Here is a 20521-nt window from a genome sequence, read left to right on the forward strand (position 1 = left end):
TTTGCATTTCCCTGATAATTAGTGATGTTGAGTATCTTTTCATGGGGCTGTTGGCCATCTGCATTTCTTCTTTTGAAAAATGTCTATTCAGGTCTTCTGCCAATTTTTTTAATTGAGTCGTTTGTTTTTTTGATGTTGAGTTATGTAAGCAGTTTATATATGTTAACCTCTTATCGGTCATATCACTTGCAAATACTTTTTCCCCTTCAGTAAGCTGTCTTTTCATTTTGTCAGTGGTTTCCTTTGCTGTGCAAATACTCCTATTTGTTTGGTCCCATTTATTTATTTTTGCTTTTATTTCCTTTACTTTAGGAGATGGATCCAAAAAATATTGCTCTGATTTATGTCAGAGTGTTCTGCCTGTGTTCTCCTCTAGGAGTTTTTTTAAGATCTAGTCTTTTACATTTAGGCCTTTAATCCAATTTGAATTTAGTTTTGTATGTGTTGTTAGAGAATGTTCTCATTTCTTTCTTTTACATGTAGCTGCCCAGTTTTCCCAGCACCACTTATTGAAGAGACAGTCTTTTCTCCATTGTATATTCTTGCCTCCCTTGTTCTTTCTCAAGATTGTTTTGGCTACTTGGGATCTTCTGTGTCTCTATGCAATTTTAAAGTTATTTATTCGAGTTCTGTGAAAAGTGCCATTGCAATTTTAATAGGGATTGCACTGAATCTGGAGATTGCCTTAGGTAATCCCATTGATAAGGAAACACCAAATCATGATGCTAAAGGAACTCTAGACTTTTTCCAAGTGCTCTTCCCACAGTTATCACCAGGAATTCCCCTGGGCCCTTACACAAGTAGTCCAAAGGTGACCTGCTGTAGGATTCTAGTTCCAATCATTTTAAATAATTTGACCTTGGGTCCACTTACCAACATGTTACAGCTGCCACTCCCTATTCTTATCTCCTTCTTGGAATCCCTAAGGGGGCAGGTTGAGCACTGCCTGTGGCTCTGCACTCACTGCCATCCTTCTCAACCTTCTACACCATTGTCTGCAGCCAAGTACGCTGCCAGAATCCTCTAGAGGACAGAGGCTGCCCACAAGTTGGCACTTGCTTACTGGTAAATCCACTGTGCCCTTGGAATCACGGACCCTCTTCCCATAGCCCCTGGACCCACCTCTGAGTCCACCTGCAGCTGCAGTCATACAGCTCCCTGCATGTTGACAGCTTTCTACATCAAGTGTTGACATTTTTCTGGCCACTGCCTTAGGGCTTTCTCTAGAACCAAGCTAGAGCTTACTCAGTCCACATGCAGGGTAACCCACAAGATCTGGGGATCCTACCCATTGTATTTCTCCCTCATTCAAGGGAACCTTCTCTAAAGGGCCATGTTATTACCATCTGTTATCTAAGCGCCTTGCCTTTATCTCCCTTTCTTCCACCCCTAAGGAATAAATCAATTATGCCTACATATGCCCAAAGCCAAACTGTAACAATGGACAAGTTTTACGTTCTTTCCCAGACGTCTGAGTGGTCCTATGCAAAAAATAGGTTATAACCAAATCTGGGGCACTCTCAGACTGTTAAAGGAGACTGACTATATAGAATGCAAAGAAGATCTAAGATGAGGTAATGAAGTGATGCTCTCTGAGCACATCTAATCCCATGTGAGTCTCAGCTTCCATCGCTGCTACATGCATATGTTCATTTTCATGTAACCCTCAAAACAACACTGTGAAGTGGTACCATCCTTGTTTATGAATAAGGATGCCAAGACACTTTGACTTGTCTAAACCAGCACACTTAGCAATGGGAAGGGGTGGATTTGCAGTTTGAAGGGGAGAAAAGAAAGATACCATCTATCTGGTTTCAGTGTCGCCAAAATTATTAACTAGAAAAGTATCCAAAGCAAGAATTGACTAAGACTCTTAGCAAACTTGTGGATATAGTATAGTTTTATCCTCTTCAGCACTAACCTAATGTCCTCATGGTAAATGCATTCATTTTGCAGTGTAGTCTGTAGAACAGGCATATAGAATACACATTACTATATCCTTAAGCATAGTGCTATTTATAGTGGTATCCAGAAAAGTTTCTACCTTTCCCATAGGACAGGAGATGGTGATCTTTAATTCATGCCGAGGCGTCTGTGCACATTAATAACGTCTATATTAGAAGCTCTTTGGGGGAAAGCCCAGATAAAATTCAGTCATCTTTCAAATACTAAAATTAATTCCAATTTCAGCCTTTCAAGACATATGCCCAACAAAAGACTCAAATGCTTTCATCATCTGTATCTTAAAAATGGTTTAAAATGTATTTTAAGAACCCCATGCTAAGCTAACAAGATGCCTGGGTTTAAGATTCTAATCTAAAACTTATGTCAGTAGATCTTTGTAATGCTGTAAATGTTAGACTATTGTTGAGGTTCAGAGGCCCATTAACTCTTACTGCCAGAGATTTCCCACGTGGAGAATGGAAAGAATATCGTGATTGGTGCCTACTTCAAAGGCCCACGTGCAAAGATTGATGAGGCTGTTCTGACCCCTTAAAGTAGGAAACAAAAATACCCCATTCTTTTTATACCTGGAATCTCTAACACACTTCAGGGAAACAAACAAAATGCTCTTTGAAATGGTTTGTTTATTCTTTACTTAAAAGAAAATTTCATTCGCAGAATCAAAGCCAGTGAACAAACACAGCCCTCTGAGTCCTTTCCAATGTGAGGCATGGGGCTGGGGAGATCATTTTCCTTGGCACGTGCAGGGTCTGAGCTCAAAGAAAGGATCCTGTGTTCATTTCTTTTAAACAAATTGTATGTTTCGGTCCGTTTTTGAGCTGTCCTGTGCTGTCTCGCACCTGGCAAGCATAAATCTAATATTAACTTTCCGTGTGGGGCAAAATATTCGGTTTTGCTTCTATAGTTTTATCTGTGTTTTCCTTTCTGCACAAACAAGCATATGGCCTAACTTACATTTACTTGTCACCATCACTAGGTCCAGTCCGTTATCTGCTGCCCTATTTCCCTGGCCCCAGTCTTTTTCTATCTCTGCCGGACCTTGAGCAAAGAGCCTTTGGCCTTATCTCATGCTCATTAATAATACTCCCTTTCAGTGCTGGGTCCGGGCCCTGGGAGCAGTCGGTCCTTCACCGCATCACAGCACTCCTCTGATTTAATTTTTGTCTATTCATTTTTTTTGGCAACATGCTACTTGCTCTTTTCAATAATTGATTGTATTCATGATTTCTGCCACTGGATTGAAAATGAATCTCTTTAAGCAAAAAAAAAAAAAAGTTAGATTTTGAAAACCTTTACATTCCTAACTAAGCGGAACTGCCACGCACACCCACCTGATCGTCAAATGTGCCATCTGTATCTGTGACTCAGCGCAAGGGAGAGATATGGAAACAAAGCCAGACTTTCAAATGTCACTGGATTGGTGCCAAGTTCAGCCACCCTTGAAGTCGACATTCCAAATGAAATGCCCCGAGGCTCTTTAACGGAAGCAACTCTTAGCTCTGCACAGAACCCTGGCGACGCTGCTTCTTTCTGAATCCCAACCTGGCATAGGTAGCCATGGGCCTCCTGGCATCAGATAAAGCCAAAAATAGAAGTTAGAGTGCAAATTGTAGACTAAATTTCCTGCTGTTTTGTTGTGACTAAATTTTCTGCAGGACCTGACCCTGAAGCCATAAAATCTCGGCACCTGTTGCTTCATGCTGAAACGTGGTACGCTTTTCTCTTGCATTTGAAGTAGTTCCGTATCTTAAAATAGATTTAGTGAAAAAGGCAGCAGCTTTCTGTTATTTTTTTCCTATTTGTTCCAACAAGGTCACGGGAAAACATCAAGACCAAACTTCATGGGTTTACCAGTTTGGGTTGCCTTATGTCACAGGTAAGAGGACTTTCAGAGACAATTTGCTTTTTCCTCCGTCTTCCATTTTCTTAGTAATGAATGGATATTGACAGGCACAGGCGTACAGCTCAGTCTTGCCAAAGTGCTACTTGGGCCCAAAGCTACTTATTCTTTCTGGGCTTCCCTTGTTCCTTCTAATTCCAGACAGTTTATCAAGGGTAAAATGTAGCAAGACAGTGCCTCTCCCCAGAGACTTGGCATTTAACTGGATTAGGATTCCAAGGCAAATTAAATGCTCCATGGCCTGGGGGCTTAATTCAGCTCTTGTTAATTAACTAGTCGGTGGATTGATTACAAGAAGTTTAGTTTCACCAGGAAAAAGAGAAAATATCGACTTCTGGTTTTTCCCATTTTTGTCATATGTGCTTTATGCATATATGCACTTTAGAAAAATGACAAACTACCGAACCCAGTCTGAATGCTGACCTCCTAAAATATGTGCATTTTTGAATAATGAATGTAAGGTTAGGGGCGATGCTATACACTAGTGGGTTAAGTATACTGTATGATTTGAGGAAGAGGGCAAGTTCTCATACCAGTCTACACAATCCCCTCCACCAACCCTCTCTGATCCCACCTATTATAGTTAGATTTACATTATAGACTCTGTACATTTCTGACACCTTGAGTTGCAGCACAGGTATGTTATTTCCTGAAAAGTAATTTTAAGTATTGTGAAGGTTATAGCCTCTTAAATTAATGGAGTGGTTCACGTCAGTGAATTCCCTTTTGGGATGGTAGAGACCAAGAGGGAGGACATCAACGCCCAACCTCTCTACTGTGGTAAGCCCACAAGGTCACCCTCAATGTCACATTTGGGAGCACTAAGCTGTTGGTTGGTAAGGAAGAATGACAGACGGTGAATAATTTCCCCCAAATTCAGGAGGGCAGTTTATGAGTGAAGATGAGACTGGGCCACTAAAGGAACTAACATATACATACATACTAGAAATAACTATTGTATTTAACCCCTTTCCCTAAAGAACATTTCTTTTTCAGTCATTCAACAAATATTTATTGAGTGCCAACTATGTACCAGAAAGTGCTGCAGGCGCTGAAGATTCCACAGTGATAAGGTGTGATTTCCATGTTAGATCTATCACCCTGGATCCCAAGCGGAGAAGGCATCAGGGTAGCAAAGTCGAAGCAGAGGATTAAGTTGGGAACCTATTCCCACAGTCAGTCCAGGAAAGAAATGATAATGGCTTGAAGTATGATAGTCATCCTGGTAGTGAGAAGTGGAAGGATTCGGGATATAGTGTGAAGGTAGAGCCAACAGGACTTGCTGATGGATTGAAAGAAATGTAGGAGAGTCTTGAGCAAATGGGGGAAGAGAAGTGACATTTACAAAGATGGAAAGACTAAGCAATTTGGGGAAGAGAATCAAAGATTCTGTTTTTGAAATAAGTGTGTTATATGGAGTGAGTAGTTAAATAGATGAGTCAGGAATTCAGAGAAGAGGACTATCTGGAGATACAAAGATGGGAAGGGTTGGCAGATGGATGGTATTCAAAGATGGGTGTCTGGATGTGATCAACTAGGAAATGAAGATAGAAAGAAGAAAAAAAAATCCAAATCATAGGGAACTCCAAAACTAAGAATTAAAACTTGGAGAGACCAAGGGTCTGAACATTAGCTGACTGCAAGATGGACAAGATGGACTTACCACACATTCATCTGTCAAGTTAGCTGAGGTAAAGCCATGGATTCATCACATGAGGATTAAAGCAGCACCACCATCATCAGAATCAGAAAATGACCCAACTCCTGAGAGGCCTAGGGAACAATGGTTTGTGAACACTTAGAAGACTTAAGGTTACTCTTTTAAAAAGAAGGTAAATATTGAGATTATAATTTCATAGTAGCTGGAAAAAGGGCAACCTATTTGTTTAATCTTTTCCAAGTAAAGAGCACAGAGTAATTATAGCATAGCCTCAAAAGTAAAATTAATAGATCTGTATTAGGAACTGAACCCCAAAATTCCAAATTCAACAAAATACCAAGAGGTTTCATCAGCTTCGAGTAGTTGTAGATAAAGAAGAAAAGAGGACTGTACCACTGACTCAGATTCTAAGGAATCTTCCCTGTCCAAGGCTGATCAGTTCCATTCCATGATCACCCCCTCATCGCTCCTGTTCAGCAGGAAGTAGCCAGAATAGTCATCGCCCCTTTTCCCACCAGATTGTGGAACGGACATCGACAGTGGGGAATTGTAACAGAAAAGAACAAATCTGACTCCATATCAGATCTGCTCCTCTGGCTCTAACCCTGTGCTCTGTTTCCTGGGCTTCGTAGTGATGGTTCTGCACCTTTTGAAAAAGAATGTCGCCTATAGACTGAAATATACAGGAGAGCTCATTCTCAAGGCTCTGACCTTTAAGCGTATAACATTTTTTGATTCATATAAAGATAAAAAGTTACAGACTAGAAAATAACATTTGTTTTGGAGGTTTACAGGGACACCATGACCTGACCCACATAGACAGCTACAAGCACAAAGGATTCCGACACCAAGAAGTTTGCAACAATCACACACCCTCTAATTTTTAGTATTAGATAAGGAGCTTGAATTCTGACTTGGGGAAGATGGTTCTCCAGGACGTCAGTCTGCCACCTTCTCGGTCCGCTGGCTTTCCAAATAAAGTTGTTATTCCTTGCCCCAGCACCTTGTACCCCAATTTATCGGCCTGTAGTGTGGCAAGCAGAACCAGTTTGGGTTTGGGTTCACTAAAATACATAAAAGTGACAGCATATAGTATTTGTCTTTCTCTTACTGACTTACTTCACTTAGTACGAGAAACCCTTTCCTAGTTATTTTAACTCACTTCCCTTTACTGCAAATTGTTATCTATATGAATTTTCCCACATTTATCCTATTTTTAAAGACTGTTTTCTTTTGGAATATTAAAAAGTGATTGCATTTAGACCTGAGACCTTAATGAATTCCTTAAACCTATTTATTTCATATTTTTTGACCTTCAACTTGTGTTTTTCACTTGTTTTCATTTCTCAGTTTAAATAGAGTGAGTGGAATCTTGTAAAGCTATACCACTGGTTTGGAAAAGAGAAATATAATGCACACATGAATAAAGACAAGATACAGATTACTCACAAGTGGAACAGTAATTTATGGACAAAGAGTCTAACACCTTGGAAAAAAATCAATGCTAGCTTTTCTATTTGGAACCCTCTCAAGATTTCATGTAGGCTTTAGTTCTCTGAGTTTTAGTGTGTATAATTTGATGAGAACTTTACTTTCCCCGGGAGTGCTTGAATCTCTCTGTAGTCATGCTTGCTAGATGTTGTTCAGAATCCTCCAATTACATTTTTTCCTGATATGCTGGTAACTATTTTTTCTTCTAGTTCCTAAGTTGCTCGCTGAAATGACATGATCTATCTATGTGCATTTCTCCTTAGGCAAAGGTTAATGTTGAATGTTAATAAATTGTCTTTTTCCTTAGACATACAGTTTGTTCCCAACAGCATCCTAGTGCTGTGGGGACGCACAGCCACACGTCATTACCCTCAGGCTCATCTCCTTTCCTGTGCTACTGGATGGAGTTGCGACTTGCTTACTTTAGATAAATGGCACTTGCTGTGCCAGACTGTTAGTTTTTTTTAATTGGGATAAATATCAAAGCCACCCCATGTTTAAAAACCATGGATAAGAAGAAAGGTGAGGCTGAATATTAATGTTTCCATTTCTCTTAAATCTTAGGGACACGGCAACAACAAACCCTGCAAGGAGGAAGCTGACATAGCTCCAAATGTTTGAAGAAAGGTGTGCCAATTCAGTACAGCCAAAAGTTCGATACGACTCAGCAGGCTCCTAGCCTTACCTCCTCTCAGAGGCAAAATTATAAAGAAGATATAAGTAGGCTATACTCTTAAAAAAAATGCATTCAAAACACACCACCAACCAATTTGTAGAAAAACAATTGAAAAGGTATGTGAGAAACTCAGACAAATGATCAAAGCAACCCTCAAGAACTTTTCTCATACTTCTTTTTAACATAACTTTATTAAGTCTTCCCTTAATAAGGCACAAAAAAATCTGTCAGGGGCTGCCATACTGACCTTATTAAATGAGAGAGAGCTCAAGACAAAAGGCAATTAGCAATGCAAAAGAAGAAATAAGTATGAGAAAATCTTAACAGGAAGTTAAATTCTGGGAGGTGAGCAGCGGATTACGAGGAGTGGGACACTGGTGTGCACAGATCTCCAAGGAAGGTGTCTCCCTGCTCCACCCCTCGGCCCGGTAACTCTAGGAGTCAAACATACGAAAGTCACTTACTTAGTGTCTCCCCTTCTCTGAATTGTAGGGGAGTGAAACAGATTTATGGGAGAGATGATGAAATAAGAGTGAAAATATAGACCTGGTCCTGACTCTCTCTGCAGAAGCTAAGGTTCAGGGCTACCCTTTGCATCAGAAAAGATAGGAAGCTTGACGCTTCCAGACAGAGGAAGTGAATATTAGCCCAACAAAACTGGCACAGACGACTGTGGAAAGAGGGACAAATATCCACTTTATATCAAACCTAAAGGAATATCTTAATAAGACTATTTGTTATAAATAGAAGAAAAGAGAAATGGCAAAGCCTCAATTCCAAAAATGTCAACACACACAAAAGAAAAAGTAGAAATAAAGAAACATATTATTTAAAGGATGAATGTAGTGCCTTATGTGGAAGCAATTATAGCCAAAGAAAAAGAACTTTCTCTGCAAGTGCCTTATACAATAGAAGAATATTTATAAAACGACAACAACAACACAAATTCAGTGACAGGAGACTTCAAAAACAAGATGAAAGTACAAAGGAATTAGACTGTAGAACTAAGAGAACCAGTTAAAGACTAAAATGATACTCACAGAGAAATGACTGCGTTGCAAACAGCAAGAAGCACATTAAAGCAAATCTGAATAGTGAAAAGTCCAGAGAGTTTTTAAAAGAATCTAGGAAGAAAGTGCAAGTCGGTTCTGAGAATGGTGGGACAGGATGAACGCAGAGGCTTCCCCTCCAATCCCAAAGAATGGGTTCCCTCAAGAAAGAGAGTCTTCTTTCTACATAAGAATGTAGAAATGGTGTTAGGAAGGCAGACTATCAGAAGACCACCAAGATAAATACAGAGGAGCACTGCATAATGATGAAAGTTTCAACTTACTAAGAAGATAGAACAATTCAAACATAGATAACTCCAAAATATGTCAATCAAAAGTTGGGTGAGCTATAGGGAAATCTGACAAATCCACCATCATAGCGTTTTCAACATGTTTCTCTCAGTTACCAGATATAATCTATAACATGATGTGATCTGATATGATACGGCATGATATGATATAATATAATATAAAAAATTCAGATATATACCATCAACCATATTCTTTAACCACATGCAATCGATCAGTTTCAAAAGGTCAATGAAAATCCCCATATACCTGAAGAATTCTGGGGGGAGGTGATGGTTGAGTTTAATTTGGTAATGGTAACACATGCATATACACTTGTCCAAATTCACCGAATTGTATACATTAATTATATGCAGTTTTTTCCAGCTTTATTGAGAAATAATTGACATACATCACTGTGTGAGTTTAAGGCGCACAGCATGATGGTTTGATTTACACATATTGTGAAATGATTTTCACAACAGGTTCAGGTAAATTCCATCTTCTCACATAGATATAATAAAAAGAAAAGAAAGAAAAAAAAGGAAAAACAATTTCTCCTTGCCATGAGAACTCTTTGGATTTACTTTCTTAAGAACTTTTCTACATATTATACAGCTATGTTAGCTATTGTTATCATGTTGTACATTATAGCCCCCACACTTATTATCTTGTAACTGAAAATTTCTCACTGATGGATCACCTGTCCTCAATTCTCCCCTCCCCACCCCCTGCTTCTAGTAACCACAAGCCTAATCTCTTTCTCTATGAGTTTGTTTTTTAGATTCTGCATATAAGTGAGATCATGTAATATTTAACCTTCTCTGTCTGACTTATTTCACTTAGCATAATGTCTCCAAGGTCCACATGTTGTTGCAAATGGTAGAATTTCCTCTTTTTATGGCTGAATAGTATTCCATTATATATATACCACAACTTCCTTATCTGCTTATCCATCGATGGACACATAGGTTGTTTCCATGTCTTGGCTCCTGAAAATAATGCTGCTATGAACCTGGGAGTGCAGACAACTTTCCAAGTTAAGAGTTTTTGCTTCCTCTGGATATATGTACAGAAGTGGAATTAAAGGATCATATGGTATCTCTATTTTTAATTTTGTGAGGGTTCTCTATACAATTTTTCATAGTGGCTGCACCAATTTACAATCTCACCAACAGTGCACAAGGGTTCATTTTTCTCTACATTCACATCAGTATTTGTTATCTTCTGTTGTTTTCATGATAGTCATTCTAATAGGCATGGGGTGCCATCTCATTGTGATTTTAATTTCCATTTCCCTAATGATTAGTGATGTTGAGCATCTTTTCACGTGCCTGATGGCTTTCATATATCTTCTTTGGAGAGATGTCTATTTAGGTCTTTTGCCCTTTCTTCAGTTGGGTTATTTACTTATTTATTTGCTGTTGAGTTTTATGAATTCTTTACATATTTTGAATAGTAACCCCTTATCAGACATACGATGTGCAAATATATTTCCCATTCCATAGATTGTCTTTTCACTTGGTTGATGGTTTATTTTGCTTAGTAGAAGCATTTTAATTTGATGTAGTCTCACTGGCTTATTTTTAATATTTTTGTTTGTGCTTTAGGTGTCATATCCAAAAAAGTCATTACCAAGATCCTGAAGAATTTTTAAAAATCACTTCAAAACATCTCATTAGTGAAAAAACATGGTCATAGGAATTTAAAAAAATACTTTGGGATAAATAATAATGAAAATGTTATATATCAAAATTCATTTGGTTGAAAAAAGTGGTATGAAAAAGACTTTATAGATTAAAATGATTATATTAGGAAAAAAAGGCCAGAAATTCATGTAAACTAAGAATGGCTAGTGATGAAGGGTGTCACAAAAAATAACTACAGATTTTGACCAGTTACAAATATTAACTAAAGCCTCATAAAAAGTAGCAGAAATGAGGACTACAGGTAGGCAACCCAATTTTCTTCCAGGAGAGAGAGAGAGACAGAGACAGAGACAGAGACAGAGGCAGAAAGAGAGAAGTTGATTTTATTTTTCCTATATACCTTTCTCTTGCTAATTTATATAGGAAATTATATCGGATGAATTATTTTCTGGTAATGCCGTAATTTAGTCTATGGTTTACAAAATATCAAGACGTAACTGTAACTACACTGGTGTAGAAATGAACATTTCTCAGAAATGGACGCAGAAACAGATGAGATTTGGGGCTTCCCCTTTAAGGAGAGAATAAGTGAGCTTTTGTTTGCACAAAGGATAGTTGAATTATATTAAGCGCATTGTTCTTGCTTTTATGTTCTTGTTCTTGTTTGAAAGTTTAAGTGTGGGAAGAGTTTGAGAGGTTGCTGAGCAACCAAAACAATGCTTAGTTGACTCACTTAATTCCAACTCACATATAGTTTGCCTTCCTGGTTCTTGGAAGACTGGAAAGCCGAGGATTATATATCTTGGAGTCCCTTCCTTCTGAGCTGCAAGGAAGTGATCTATGACCTGGGCTCAGTATTAGTATGAAAAAAGGAGGAGGAAGCTGGTTTTCTCTAGTGGGCATGATGGTTAATTTGTTGCATCAGCTTGGTTAGGCTGTGGTGCCCAGTGTTTGGTCAAACACCACCCTAGACGTTGCTGTGAAGACAGGTTTTAGACGTGACGGTTTGTCACCAATAGACTTTGAGTAAAAGAGATTCGTCTCTCCAAGGTGTGGGTGAGCCTCATTCCATCAGATGAAGGCCATCAGAGCAAGGACTGAGGTTTCCCAAGGAAGAAGCAGTTCGGCATCAAGAGCACAACACAGAGCTCCCGCTGCAGATTTCAGATCAATACTGCAGCATCAGCTCTTACCTGAATCTCTAGGCTGCTGCTGACCTGCCTCACAGAGTTCAGACTCGCCAGTGTCCACAGTCCCACAGTCACTTGGGCCAATTCCACAAAGTGAATTGATAGAGAAAGTGAGAAACAGAGACAGAGAGAAAGAGAGTGAGAGAGAAGCAAATTATGGCATGGTTTTGGCGAGAACAGTCCAAGATGTGCCCGCGTGGCTCTCGGGACCCTTAACATTTCAGCTGCGCCAAACTACTTAAAGTCTCCCGATGCCTTTGCACACACCGTTTCTTCTTTCTGGAATGCCCATCTTCTCACGTCTCCATGTCACCTGAAGGACTCCATCTCACACTTAATGATAACTTTCTCTAAAATTATTTTTAAAACTCTAACCAGTTAAACACTCCCTTCTATACTTTCTTCCATGCCTCTACTGTGGACTGCACCTTATTATTGCAATTATTAAATTACAACACCTATCAATTCCTCTCCTGCCATACACACTAAAATGTGAGCTTGTAAAGAACAGAGAATTTATGCTGTTGTTTTTTTTTTTTTGGTATGTTTTTTAAACCTAAAATCATTTGGACTATAATAGTTGTTTGTTTGTTTTTTACTGCTTTGTTGAATTAATGAGTGTCTGATTGATTTAATTTTTGTAGCGGCATCCGTTTTCACACATCCCAGTTGCTCTTAGTCTAGGCCTTCTTATTGGCTCCATGGCAACTAAGTGCTTACATAATCTCCGAGGCTGTTGTTCACTCCCGGTGGCACTCACCCGCAGAGAGGGTCACATCCACATGCTTGCAAAGAAGACACTGAGGTAAATAGCTTAGTAAACCCATGTTGCTTATGTTAATCAAACGCTCCCAGAAACACATAAAAGAATAGTATTACATAAAAACAATCATATATTGGCCCCCACGTCAACTTTCTTCTGCTGATTTCTGACTAGTTACCAACATCAAAGGCTTCAGAATCAAGTCAGCCTGAACTCAAAACATACCTTGGTTACCATCTAAGCTGCAGGAATCTTGTGAAAGTTACCTAACTTCTCCAAGTTTCACCTTCCTCATCTGGGAAACACAGCTGATAAAACCTGTCTGAACAAAATTTTATGAGAATTTGGCATGTTTGTAATTATCATATTATCTGGCACATAATAAGCACTAAATCATTGTTAACCATATAAATTATTATTATTGTATATTAATCAAGGATGAACTTGTAGAAATTAATGCCTGTGAAGAGGGATTTTTACAGCCCACTGACATATCTTTAAAGTGTGTATGTGTCTCATCTGGATATGAAAATTATACCTACTCCTTATGCACAATAATAAATCTGTGTGATGGGCGACATGAGGTGAAAGGCTAATGCCTTTATAATCTGCTCACTTCATCTTTATCGCTTTTCTGAGGACAGAAGTGCATGTAATTCTCACAATACTTTCGAGTGGTGAATTAGTTTTATATTCCCACCAAGAAATTCATCTATAACATTTCATAGTCACTTGCTAAAAACAGGCATCAAAAGACAATGGTTATTCCTTAAAGAAAAGTAATACAAGAAGGGTGAAGCTCACTGGACTGTCTTTGACAAACAATATTTTGGAAGCAATGAGCCAGACCAACCTTCTGCTGAGGTGGGTTAGGCACAGCCTTCTCTAAAGGTAAGGGCAGCCAATTGATTGCTTACATTATTTTTAGCTTTATGATTTGTTAAGAAAATTAGGAACCTTAAGACTATCTCAGTCTTCACCACCTAAGAACAGCCTCATATAGCCATATACGACGGTTTTAAACTAAGTATGAGTTAACTTGACTGCTATGTTTGCACTACCCATTTAATTTTCCTTCTGAACGAGGCACGGTTAACAGAGCATACTGAAGGGAATTATGGCACAAAACATGAAGACATCCTTCTGTTGTTTTGAAAACTTGGGAGCTTCCCAGAGGAAATCTGAAACTAGCCTCATACACAGAGGGCAAGAAAAGACAGAGGAAAGGTGTAGATCACTCCAGACTGGTAGGTGGCGGGTCTAATAAGCCAGAAGACTTACTTAAGAGGCTTGTCTTGGGTGGTCACGAGATGAGAATACCTTGCACTGCCCTCCAGAATCTTAGACGGGTGTGTAGAAGCCTTAACTAGGTTCCGTCACTATTCAGTTCAGATGATCTCAACAACACATTGCTCTCTCAAGGTTGCATCCTCAAGTCTGGCTCCCACTGTGGGAATCGGGCGGGGGGCAGAACATACATTCCAAGGACAGGGAAGGGGATGAGGAAACCCTGATCGTTCGGGTCCAGCTCACAGACTGACCAGCGGTCACATCCTTTTGATGACCTCCTCCAACACCTACCCTCTAAGAAGCAGATAAGCACAACTAATTACTCACAAAGAACACATTTTATAACTAACTTAAGCAAATTAAAAGCAAACAGAAATCAAGTAACTATACATCAAAGGTGAATGATGCTAACTTTTTCTTTCTGCTCATTTATCAGGCATTAACCTGGGTGTCCCATGGTGATTGGCTGGCATATTTGTCCGCCTTCTGTCCTTTTTCTCTAGCTCCCATCAGTTAAAGTTTAGTTTTAAAGCCTGTCCTCCATTCAAATGGAACATGCAGAAGGGATGAGAATGTAACTGGTATGTCTTTCAAACTATGTGGTGTACCTGGGAGGAAGGTATAGGTAGCAAGAATAATGAAGATCTTTTATTTAGTACATATTAAATAGGAAAAGTTCTAATTATGTATGTTAAATTCATAACCCCAAAAATAATTTCATGAGGTAGGTATCATAAAACCCATTTTACAGATGACATAACTCATGCTTAGAGAGATGAAGTCATTTGCCCAAATTCACACAGGTAATAAACAGCAGAACTAGGATTCAGACCAAACAGATCTGATTCTAAATCTCAAGCTCATGCGAGACTGACTCCCTTTAATGACTCCACTGCCACCAGAAACTAATATTCTGAGAAATATCATTCAATTCTGAGAAACTAACACTTTGTGGTAGATGGAAACATATTTCGAGCCTCACACGTCTTGACATAAGCCAAGTGTCCCAAGTGCGTAAGGTCTGCTGATTGGTTTTTAAGAATGCAAGAAGTACATATATATGCATGCCTGCATAGATGACCCATAATCATTCTTAAGACAGCTATATTTAGTGCACTTTATGTTAAAATCTACTTGTCTTTCTTTGAATATTTGTCATTACTCAAAAAATGATTTCCTCCAGTATCAATACAGGCTCATATGACCATTATCATTCATTAGACAATGACAACCAGAAATGCTGAATACTGGGCTAGGCTCTGGAGACGCATGAGTGAACAAACCCAGATGTGTTACATCCTCAAAGAGTTTAGAGGCCAATGAAGGCGACTGTTTAGCAATTAAACAAATTTAAAATTATAATTATGGTTAGAGTCACATGGTGCAACGAGAGTAAGTAAGAGGTCATGGTCACAGGCAGCTAAGCTGAAATTTGAAGGAAGAATAAACGTTCATCAGATGACAAGGAGACAGGAGTTTTTCAGACAAGTGGAGACCGAGCGTAAAGGTGCAGTGAGGGAGGGAGAGCACTGGGTAAGTGTGAGGGGTTGAAAGAGAGTCAATGACACTACAGAAGTGAGAGCGGGATGAGGGACTGTCAGAAAGGGAGATGGGCCAGACCGCTCAGGAGCTTGTAATCTATGTTTAACTATTTATGATTAAACCTTAAGGTAATTAAAAAACACTAGAGGTTTTTAAGAAGTAGAATGGCATAATCCGACTTGCATTTCAGAAAGAGGGCTCTGGCTGCAGCATGCACAAGGAGCTGGAGAGAGTCCAAAGATAAAGCAGACAACCATTAAGAAGCCCATTGTATTCATTAGTACCCTCTCCTGGGCAACAGATCGTGGAGCTGGTCCTAAAGTGGCGGTGGCAGCAGAAGGAGAAAATATTTAAGAGACGTTCAGGAGGTTTTTAGGTGCTGGATTGAATGCAGAGGTAAGAAACCAGGAAGTATCAAGGCTGACTCATAGATTTTTGGCCAAAAGTCGAGTGGATGATGTCCCTTCTAAGATGAAGGAACTTTGAGAAAACCACTTTGGGAGTTAAATTGTTAGTTTTTGGTGTTAAGAATCAGACATAGAAGAGAGGTCAAGTGAGCAGCTGTATGTGTGAGTCTTTATCTAAAAAGAGAGAAATAATGAGCCATGACTTTTTGGGAAATTTCTTGGGATGCAAAACTAGCATATTGATGATTTTGCATGTTTTTCAGAAACAAGAAACATGTCTTCAAGTATCTGATGTAAAATGACTTCTATTATTTTGGTTTCATTCTGTTGGCTTCATTGATGGCCCTTTGGGGATGCATTCAGATCCCATGTCTCTTTCTGCTCAGTCACCTCCGTTGCCTTAAGATCAAAACTTCTCTTTAGTGTCCAAGTCAATTTCTAGTTATAAATAGTTTGAATTGCTTTGTTCTAAAAAGTTGGCTGAAGGATGCAGGGGCACTAACAAGACATGAAATATTTTCTCTAAATTAGAGAGGAATTATTCAAATTATGGTTAAAGGAAACTTTCAAATTTAGGTACCATCACATTTAGGTAATCATCAAACATCATGTTTCTCGCTGTCATTTCAGGAATGTTGGGGTAATTTAAGGCCTAACACATAGTTATTATCCAATATAAAATATTACCCAGATACAATTATATCATTTAAGAATAATTGGGCTATAAGACACTTTTTTTTATCAGTTACCTTTTGAATAGCTATTATGCAATCTTCCAATCTCTTTTCATATCTTTCTATATGAATGTACAGGTGTGATATATCCTACTGATAGAATAATACATTTGTTACAGTTGAATAGTTGAAATTAACTTTTAAGGTGATTAATTTGATAATTCTACCTCCCATTTATATTAAAGTTTCAGATTACTCCCTACCATTTTCTCTATTATTCAAATGAAGCAAAATTTGTGTAGAAAAGAATGAAAAATGTTCTCCTAGACACTCCTCTAGAGGAAGAAAAAGGAAAAGGCAATTCAGAAAGGTCTATAAAATATTATTGAATAATTTTGGTTTATCTGGAGTTTTTACTACTTCTTAAAAGCCTCAGAGGAAAGGCAGTTTCAAGCATTTGCGCTATCTTAAGGAAAATGAATTTTTAAAAAAGTCTTAAGCATTACTCATAAAATAGGATGATCTTTTCATAAAGCTCCAGGGTAAACAGGGACTACGTAGCATCCTGTCCTCATTGTCTTTATCACCGTAAAGCATTCTGCACACACTTGCAGGCTGATGACCCCTGAGATATGTCATGAACTCAAATAAACACCAAGAACTGTCTATAAGCAGGGAAAGTCTGTATTCAAAGCTGCTAGCTTCATGTCATTTTAAGGAAATCCCAGCGATTTTCTTTGTCCTCTATCCGGAGCCATAAATGGCACGTAGATATGCTGACTCTCTGACCCCTCCAATTTCACCTTCTATAGAAGTTTCACCATCTCAATCATTCATTTAATATTAATGATTCATTGAATATTTAATTAATTAATTCAATATATTCAGCTAATGTTTTCTTTGCACATACAGTGAGACAGCCATACATGAAATTCTGATACTGAAATAGTGCAAAAGGCATAGCCCCTGAACTCAAAAAGTAACAGGTGGTAAACAAAGAACTGGCCGTACGGTGGGCAGAGACCACGTGGGAGGCACCTGCAGGGTTCAGTGGACGAGAAAGTGGTCATCTCTTGGGGAGGGAAGCATTGCCTGAATATTGAAGGACGAGTTGAGTTTGCACCAGTTTTAGGCAGTGGGGTGTTACACTGAGATTCTCATTTACAAGAGATCCGTCTATCATCAGCGTGTAGACGACTGGGGCAGAGGAAGACGGAGGAAGCACGGCCAGGAGAAAAGTGACCTCATGAAATCACAAGTAGGATAATGAGAAAGGAAACACTAATTTTAGCTGGAAACATCTTAGCCGAACAGGCTGTTTAATATGTTAATCTGGTCCACTGAAGAAGCAGGATCTGTATCTTACTGTCTTGGCAGATGCTGGCATTCCTCCCTCCTTATGAAGTACCACATTGTGGAGGCTCATGGCAAAGAGCATAGAAGAAAGAAGGAAAATGGGCAAATTCAAGTGACAACGCATTTGTGCTTCACATCTTTTCAACTGCAAGGCCATTTCCTGGGTGAATGAGTTTACCCAGCCTGGCCAACGCTCACCCCAGCAGGTAATACAGACAGTTCATCTAACCAACCCCCACTTGGAAGCTGCCCTCAAACTCTGAAACACCTATGGCATCGCAACCAAACTGAATTCCAAATCAGTCCTTTGTAAAAAGAGGAAGTAGCTGTTTGGGATAAATACCTTTGTGTGGATTTTTCACATTCTGCAGAAAAAAGAGCTTTTTTTTTGCCAGCCCCAGCAACCCTGCCATATCCAGACAGCTGAGGGCCACAATAGGGAAAAATCAAGGCTTGCAAAGCAGCAGATCTCTATGTGAATCACCGTAACAATGCCATAAAGCATGCTGAATAGGGCAGGGCAGTTTATAAAGGTTTCACATGCATACCCTGTTTCTCTTCATTTGTTTTTATCTCCAAAAGTACTGAGATGTTTGGTGGTGGTGGTGATAGTGGTCTTTGTGAGGACGTGTCCCACAGTTTGTTGAAATATGAGAATCAGGTATTTCAGATCAAAGATTGGGTGGTGTGATGGAAAGAATACCATGGTGGCGGGGGGGGGGGGGGGGTTGGATGACTCTTGACCGAATCCTGCTGCTGCAGTTCATCTTTCTAGGAATTCGGGTAATTTCTGTAGCTTCCATTTTCTCATCTGCATTTTAATTGAGAGTAATTAACCTCCTAAGTTTGATGAAAGAATTAAATGCAACCATAAATATAAAGGCAAATGATATTCACCCCGCAGATACCTCTTCTCTTCCTGCCACAGATTTTAAATGACAGAAGCAATCCATCTGTATTTTCAGAATAGCAATTTTCACATCTCATGTCTTTTTTAACCTTTTACATTTTGTACCTGCATCACTAACTGCTTGCACTGATTAACTTAGCATCTTCCACACCCCTCACGTGCACGCTACGACACAACCTTCCCACAGCTACACACACCCACACCTCGGAGTGACTGGTGCTCCCATGACACACCTCACACTTCCCTGTTCTCTTGCTGTCACTGTCCTGTCTGTCTGGAAAGCTCTTTAATCAATCTTCGCCTGGTAGCTCTTGCTTATTCTTTAAGGAGCAAGTCACATTTTGCCTTCTCAGTGCAACTCCCCACATCAGTCTGAATTCACCACTGCTGCCTCTGTGTTCTCAGAGCACTCTGTCTAAACAGCTGCTTCTGCACTTAAAACATCATTCAGTTCTCGATGTTTCTTTCTCTCTTGCAAGATAGTGAGATGCTGTACGTCTTGCTGGCACAGCACCAAATCTAGAACACGGTGAGAGCTCAGTAAATGAGTATCAAACTGCTTTTAAAAAGTTCATTCTTACATGGAAATCTACCACACCCACCACATTTACTGCCCCTTTTTCATAGCTTGGCCATTCAGTTAGGGAGAACATTAACGTTATGGTTTTCTACCTGCACCATATTTCTTTAATTTTCCCTAAGAACAAATAGAATATACGTGGTTAAACTTAGATGCATTCTGTAAACTATATGCTTATTAGTGCTCAGCATTCTGTCCTTTAAAGATTTTTCCATAGTATTATTTTGCTGAATCAGTTATTAAGACAAGATAGCATGCACCCATAAACAGTTTTTCATGTGGCCATGGGTTTTTTCCTCACTTTCCAAAAGCTCTTTCCCAACTTCTGCAGTCTTCTAGGGGCTAGGATTTCTTTTACAGTTACCTATTAATTAAGTAATAATTATAATCTTTGTTATAACAATTGCTGTAGACAATATCCAAATAACCCATATTTATTATAGCAAATAACGTAAAGATAATAAAGTGAAAAGACATCCATAATTCTAGATTCTAGACAACTAGTCTGAATATTTTGTTATATATATTTTTAGATACTTTCAATGGAAAACATATAAATATAAATTTTCAAAAATGAAAATGTCATATACATGCTATTCTATAACTGGCTTTTGTCACATAATAATATGCCATGAATACATACAGTACATGTACATATATACATTACAGGAATTTACCGAAATGTATTGAGCCAATTCCCTATTGTTAAAATTTTAGGTAATTTTCTATTTTTTTGTATCATTTAAAAAAGTGCTGCAATGAATGTTTTTGTAAATAAATCTATGCAATATTTGTCCTGATTTTTTTAAGCAATACCAGTACTTCATTTTCGCTGAAATTTTCATAATGACTCTGATTTTGTGATTAGGATCACAGGTGAGATTTTAAAACATGGTAAGCATGCGACACACATCTCTTAGCCCTTTTTTCTTCACTTATAATTTGAAAATATTGCCAGTTATGAATGTTATAATTAATTTTGACAGTGTATTTTTAAAACATCTCATTTCAGTCTGGTCTTTATCATTCCAATGGGTTATAAATTTATTTAGGTAATGGTTACCTACAAGTCAATTATCATCTAAAATGCACAGGGCTTCCTCAGAATGTTTTCTCTAATTTTTTTCTTTT

General features: G+C 38.7%; 1 long non-coding RNA gene across 1 annotated transcript in view; it reads right to left on the reverse strand.

Annotated features, from left to right (window-relative positions):
• Window positions 1–2588: 2588 nt before the first annotated feature.
• LOC135322156 (uncharacterized) overlaps window positions 2589–20521 on the reverse strand; it is a 32264-nt gene continuing 14331 nt past the window's right edge. Inside the window, exons 3-5 of the long non-coding RNA XR_010382522.1 lie at window positions 5529–5638; window positions 3297–3531; window positions 2589–2804 (exon numbers count right to left, since the gene is read on the reverse strand). This is a non-coding gene — a long non-coding RNA (uncharacterized LOC135322156). The remainder of the gene's footprint in view (window positions 2805–3296; window positions 3532–5528; window positions 5639–20521) is intronic.

This window comes from Camelus dromedarius, chromosome 9 (assembly GCF_036321535.1).
Source record: "Camelus dromedarius isolate mCamDro1 chromosome 9, mCamDro1.pat, whole genome shotgun sequence".
Classification (NCBI taxonomy): domain Eukaryota; kingdom Metazoa; phylum Chordata; class Mammalia; order Artiodactyla; family Camelidae; genus Camelus; species Camelus dromedarius.